Source organism: Triticum urartu, chromosome 7A (assembly GCF_056163025.1).
Source record: "Triticum urartu cultivar PI428250 chromosome 7A, HENAU_Tu73, whole genome shotgun sequence".
Classification (NCBI taxonomy): Eukaryota; Viridiplantae; Streptophyta; class Magnoliopsida; order Poales; family Poaceae; genus Triticum; species Triticum urartu.
The window spans coordinates 706,501,354-706,508,214 of NC_141879.1; the positions used below are offsets into that span (position 1 = coordinate 706,501,354).

Genomic DNA, 6,861 nt, shown 5'->3' on the forward strand with positions numbered 1-6,861 from the left:
ATACAAACCTTCCCGAAAAGAAAAAAAAAACAAACCTTTTGTGTTTGGGCCAGAAAAATTACCTAACTCGTTCACTGGCTAGATCTAGTTTCATCTCCGCCCCCTCTGTGTGTTTCCGATCGATCTTGGCAAGCCGCTGTGATCGAGATGGACCTGGATACGGCGGCGACGAAGCGAGAATCCGAGGCCGAGGCAGATGAGCCACGGCGGAAGAAGGCGGCGGGGGCGACGAAGACGGTGAAGGTGGTGCCGTGGCTGATGGATTCGTTCGAGCAGGTGTTCGATGAGGATAGGCTGAAGCATGCGGTGGCGAGGCTGAACCAGGCGAACCCCGGCGCGCCGCCGGTCGTGCCGGAGGAGCTCACCGAGGAGAGGCGGGCGGCGCTGTTGCAGGAAGATACGGAGTGGAGGAGGAAGAACGGGGACAAGGAGCTCGCGCCGCGCGGAAATACGTAGCAGAGCAAGCCCGGGCGCCACCATCGCCGGAGGAAACTACCGACCCCAGCAAGGACAGGTGGCAGCTGGATTATGACCTTGGCCGCGAGGAACTGGAAATGAAACTGGCAAAAAGGGAGGACTTCGAGAGCTTCGACTTCGAGCGTAACAGTAAGTGCGATTGAATCATGTTCCTCCATGCTTGTAAAGCTCTCTATCGTCAAGCAATCATTGTAGATACAGACACAGATTTAGGGTTAAAACTGTGTGACAATTCCGTCGATTCGTGCATATGTCCCACTAGGATTTTCTGTAATCTTTAACTGAATTGACTTGTCTGCAGCGCGTATCCCTGCCATGTGTTTCGCGGACAACCCTATGCCTGATGACACCAAGCACAGGCTTACTGTGCAGATCTTTACTGTCAAGGTAGCGGGGTTAGATGGGGATTTGCAGTGGCCGCTGATGTGTTTGGGCATGGTCGCTGTGCGCGACAAGCTGGAATACAGTCGCAATGTTATTTTCAACCACACGAGGGACAACTGCCAAACCCTCACTCAACAGGTTCTTTTGTTTGGTCCTTGCTGTGGAGCATAGTGCAATGTTTTCTGTTAATTATCCCTTAGGTACCCGATAAATCATGAGTAGACATCCAGCCACGCGAGGTCGGAATCACGGCCGCCCGCTTTCACGTGATTCGTGCCGTTCAAATACATTGAGCCTCGAGCCTGTATAATGAATTCCATTGACTGTATACAAGTTGTATAGCTTGCTTATTATCTCTGACCTCGCTAGCAGATGGCCCACAAGGCATCGTCATGCATTGAATCGAGACGCGCATCGAGTACATGTCAGTCCCAGTGGTTATCTGCACCACGCTCCCCTCGCTCGTTTTAAACCTCCAGCTTGCTTGTTTCTGCTGCCCAACCATTCTTGTTCATGCTCACTCTTCATTCCTCAGAGTCTGGCCGGAGTTCACAAGCATGTGTTCACGTCTCAACGCAGCGCCACACCACACCACCTCCATTAGTGTGAAAGCCACGAGCGAGGCCGGTGCTTATGGATGGCTGCATGTCATGGTGTAAGTTCATCATCGATTTTTCAATCCATCCCGTGTACTCATCCCGGCTAACAAAATTTCGTTGCATGTAGGAGGATGCATGTTCTGTAAGTGGGAGGGCAAGTATATTCAGTCCACAGTCTACCACCACCTCTTGCACTCCACGGTCTGTAAGTGCACCGACACCTGATCTTCACCCACCACGTCTCACTTCTTGAAGACAACCAAGCTTGGCTGAAGAACATATTCATCACGTGCCTTGCCAATTTGGTATGGATGTATCTAGATGTATTTTAGTTTTAGATATATTCATTTCTGCAATGAGTAATTTGAAACGAAGGGAGTAATAGCTACTCCCCCCGTTCCAAATTACTCATCGAAGAAATGGATGTATCTAAAAGTAAAATACATCTAGATACATCCATACTTACGACAAGTAATTCGGAACGGAGGGAGTAGTAATTAGTTTTCCATCAAGCTCATCAATGTATGTTCTAGTATCTGCTGCCTGGTTCACCTACAGCGCAAACAGCTTTGTGTTATGGTCTCATGGTTCGTTAAGCAATAAACAAAGCAGGTGAGTTCAATTTCACCTTCACCATTACAAATTAATCAAGGTTTCCAGCAATATCTAACCATAATAATCTCCCGAGTCCTGACAAAGACTGACTGCACACAAAAAAACATCAACAATCACATTAATCATGATAATCTCCTAACAAATTAATCAAGGTTCATATATGATACAATTTGCACATGCTGCCGACATTCCTTTAAATGGCTGTCACCCCGCTGTAAATGCATGGCAGGCAATCAAGGAACCCTGGAATGATTAAAATCATCATTTATCATAGACGAACCTGTATCTCCCACGATCCCCGGCCCTAGAACGTCCCAAACCAGAACAAAGGATGATACGGCAAATAAAAAAGATGAAGTATAGTGTTCAGTCGTAACCAAATAAACAAAAGACTCCAGATCAAGTATAGTGTCGATACACTAGCCTGTTAATCTCTGTTTCTGCTGAAGCCATCTCCTCTTGTTATGCACACCCACTGAAGGACGAGAGTTACCCCATCTCCCGGGCCGGGGCTTTGTTTCTCGTCTGATCCATTGAATGCTGCCTGTACCTTGAACCATGCCTGGTCCACTACTGAGTTGTATAGCGTATTCTTGTGAAGTGGGAATTCACGCGGCGCGCGTATTGCAGAAGTCCTATTAAAAGTAGCAATCGCAGCGCCCTGGCGGACGACCAGGATATCGGCAACGCGTAGCCGCATGTCCCAAAAATTCACATCCTTGCGTACCTACCTATCTTCTTTTTTACCCCCATACATAGAGATCATGTTATTGTTATGCTCATTGAAGCAACTCTGACCGGTTTAATTGAATTGGTTGCCTTCTTAATGAGCTTTTAGAGGGTACTGTATATTGTACTATAGTACTTGACATGTGACTATCCAACTTTATTGCTTTTTGGCAAATACCATGCTTCCCAAGTGTAAAATTTCTATCCGCACTGCTTAATCCAGAACAATATAGACAACTTGATCTATTGTGAACCGAACAAAACTAAGGAAATTATGTAAAAGTTCTGGTCATATAGGAGTTCAATATGAGTGGTTAACTATGAAGATTGAATGCATACTAATTTATAGATTCTATAAGCTATAACATTATGCCATATAATCAATCACCATGAAGACTACGTCACATATTAGAATGCATGACAGTCGATCTTACTTTCTATATTGTATTCTTCCATTTACCAGTGTAAAAAAAATCTGAACAAGATTATAGTCTATGCCATTCTGGATGTCAACTTAACCACTTGTGTTGTATGTAGGATCCATATTTAGTACTGGTAGGTCCTACCCGTGTCGTGGTCTATAATGGGTATGTGTACTTCGAGGCCATGCTGAAAGTGAAGGGAAGTACAGAATCTGAGGACACCGATCTAAGCCTTGTATTCAAGCGGACGTGGATTTTTAGAACACCTGCACCCTGGCTCTGGTATCCTGGCTGTCCAATATTGCTTTAAGATATGTGCAACACAACTAACTTTCTATATGAAATTTTCTCTTTTTTGTTTCTCTCGCATAAAACATGTCTTGAAGTTCAAATCTTTGCGGTGTGGCAAAGCTTTCTAACTAGATCATTTTTTGTATATTTATGTTCGACAAAAAATTCTTAAAGATTTATCCTAGATTCTAGACAGAAAGCTTTGCCACGTTGCAAAGGTTTGAACTTCAAAACATGTTTTATGTGAGAAACAAAAAAGAGAAATCTATTTGCACGAATCGCGATGCAGGGAATGGATGGCTAGATAGAGAGGGCCTGGGTGCAGGTGTTCTATTATATATTTTTGGTATTCGAGCGCTTCTTATGTTGTGAAAAGATCAATTTATGCGTAAGCTTTGGATAGTGCATGCTCTGATCCTGCGTGAGTAGCAGTCTCTACACCAGCAAGCATAGTACATTGGAGTTAACATGTGGCCTCGTGGTGTCTTCCGTTGAGGCCATCATCGCTGTGCAGATCGTCAAGGGGTCATGGCCAGATGGGTCCCGAGGCCAGCTTACTGCATGTATCGGCAGTGTGGGTGACATGAATGTCATGCTGCTCGACTCTGGAGAAGAGAAGGCGCTTGTTGTTGCTGACGATCGTCAATTGAGCTGTCGCGTCGTGTTGTGTCTGTTGAGAGGTTTGGGCAACTGATAGTCCGCGGCGTGGTGAGTCGAGGTGGTCGTGACCATGATGAGGTTCTGGCAGAGGGTAAGGCATCCTTTGCGCCTCTGGATGCAGGTCAAAGCCGTGGCATGCTTGATCTCGGTGGCATGTGTAAGCTGGAAATCACCGTCACCTGGTCGCGTATCCTGTGGTCTACCTCCAACCGGTTAATCAAGGGAGGCCTTTAGCAGGAGATTGACCATGGCTTGGCCTAATTCTGGGAGGAAGGAGTTGTTTCACTTAGGTTTCATCAGTGAGTGGTGGTGCCATACGAATTGTATATGCAAAAACAGCATGCTGAGTTGCTGACAGGCAGGCAGACAGATTTTGGGTTGGCTAGCTGGGAAGGGGAAGCTAGCTTGCATTCAATTTGATGCTGCTGTCTAAAGAAAAGGGAGTGACTTGCAGAAAATCACCACATTGAAACGCCGGGTTGTAGAAAACACTCTTCTATGAATTTGGGTCTAATCTTTTGAAGAAAGCATTGATCGGTCCCCTTGGGCATTTTAATTGCGATTATGACATGTGGGTGCCGCAATCGATGACGTGGCATAACGTTCACAATAGACGATGTTAGATTGGACTTTTAAAAAAAAACCTCCCTAAAAAACATATGTCCCTCCTCTACTCGATCCAATCGGGATCAGGCCCCCGCCGCCATTCCCGCAGGCCACCGCCGCCGAACTACACCGCTGCCGCGGCCTGGGTCAAGGTGCTAGCCGCCTCCTTGACGTGCAGTGGCGACTCTAGCCTCGCGCCTGCCATGACCACGACGTAGTCCCGGTCGAGATTGGCGGCCATGGCCGAGGCACACAAGTTGGCTGACGCCTGCTCCTGGAAGCATGGGGTGTGGGACTAGGGTCGGCTCTGGCTCCGAATCACTACACAGAACGGCCGTGACCTCCAGGCAGTGATGGCGGCAGCGCAACGACCTGCACACGGAGCCTCCGCGACCTCCCACCAGTGACGACAGCATCGAAACAAGGAACAGCGGTGGGGCGTAGCACGAGCGCGAGCAGTGCGCGGCCGCGGCACGCAGAACCGGAGCAGCCTGCGACATGCCGGCGCAAGCAGCGGCGGCAGCGGCGTGCGGAACCGGAGCAGGCAGCGGCATGTCGTCGCAAGCAACAACAGCAGTGCACAAGCAGAAGCAGTGGCGCGGCGGCGCGCACCACGGGTGCAGCCAAGCAGCAACCCTCGCTAGTGAGCTCCGCCGTCGTCGAGGCACCGACGTGGGCGGCAACGCTCAGCCGTGAGATGGCCGGCGAAAGAGTACATCCGAGCTTGGCATGTCAAGGGCCTGATTGCATTTTTGTTTTCTGGTCGAAGGGTGAAGGAAATATGCCCTAAAGACAATAATAAAGTTATTATTTATTTCATTATTTCATGATAAATATTTATTATTCTTGCTAGAATTGTATTAACCAAAAACATAATACATGTGTGAATACATAGACAAACAGAGTGTCACTAGTATGCCTCTACTTGACTAGCTCGTTAATCGAAGATGGTTGAGTTTCCTAGCCATGGACATGAGTTGTCATTTGATTAACGGGATCACATCATTAGGAGAATGATGTGATTGACTTAACCCATTCCGTTAGCTTAGCACTTGATCATTTAGTATGTTGCTATTGCTTTCTTCATGACTTATACATATTCCTATGACTATGAGATTATGCAACTCCTGTTTACCGGAGGAACACTTTGTGTGCTACCAAATGTCACAACATAACTGGGTGATTATAAAGGTACTCTACAGGTGTCTCCGAAGGTATTTGTTGGGTTGGCGTATTTCGAGATTAGGATTTGTCACTCTGATTGTCGGAGAGGTATCTCTGGGCCCACTCGTAATGCACATCACTATAAGCCTTGCAAGCATTGTAACTAATGAATTAGTTATAGGATGATGTGTTACGGAACGAGTAAAGAGACTTGCCAGTAACGAGATTGAACTAGGTATTGAGATACCGACGATCGAATCTCGGGCAAGTAACATACCGATGACAAAGGGAAACAACGTATGTTTTTATGCGGTTTGACCGAGAAAGATCTTCGTAGAATATGTGGGAGCCAATATGAGTATCCAGGTTCCGCTATTGGTTATTTGCCGGAGACGTGTCTCGGTCATGTCTACATAGTTCTCGAACCCGTAGGGTCCGCACGCTTAAAGTTTTGGTGACGATTGTATTATGAGTTTATGTGATTTGATGTACCGAAGGTAGTTCGGAGTCCCGGATGAAATTGGGGACATGACGAGGAGTCTCGAAATGGTTGAGACGTAAAGATCAATATATTGGACGACTATATTCGGACATCGGAAAGGTTCCGAGTGATTCGGGTATTTTTGGAGTACCGGGGAGTTACGGGAATTCACTGGGAGAAGTATTGGGCCTTATTGGGCCATACGGGAATAGAGGAGAGAGGCCAAAAGAAAGGAGGCGCGCGCCCCCCCTCTGGTCCGAATTGGACAAGGGGTGCAGCCCCTTTTTCCTTCTCCCTCTCCCCTCTTTCCTTCTCTCCTACTCCGGAAAGGAAAGGGGAATCCTACTAGGACTTGGGAGTCCTAGTAGGACTCCCCACACTTGGCGCGCCCCTCTAGGGCCGGCTTCTCCCTCCCTCCTTTATATACGGGGGC

At 47.4% G+C, this 6,861-nt stretch overlaps 1 pseudogene; it reads left to right on the top strand.

Moving 5' to 3' along the window:
• Nucleotides 1–58: 58 nt before the first annotated feature.
• Nucleotides 59–4,568, top strand: LOC147961846 (uncharacterized; annotated as a pseudogene).
• Nucleotides 4,569–6,861: the final 2,293 nt, after the last annotated feature.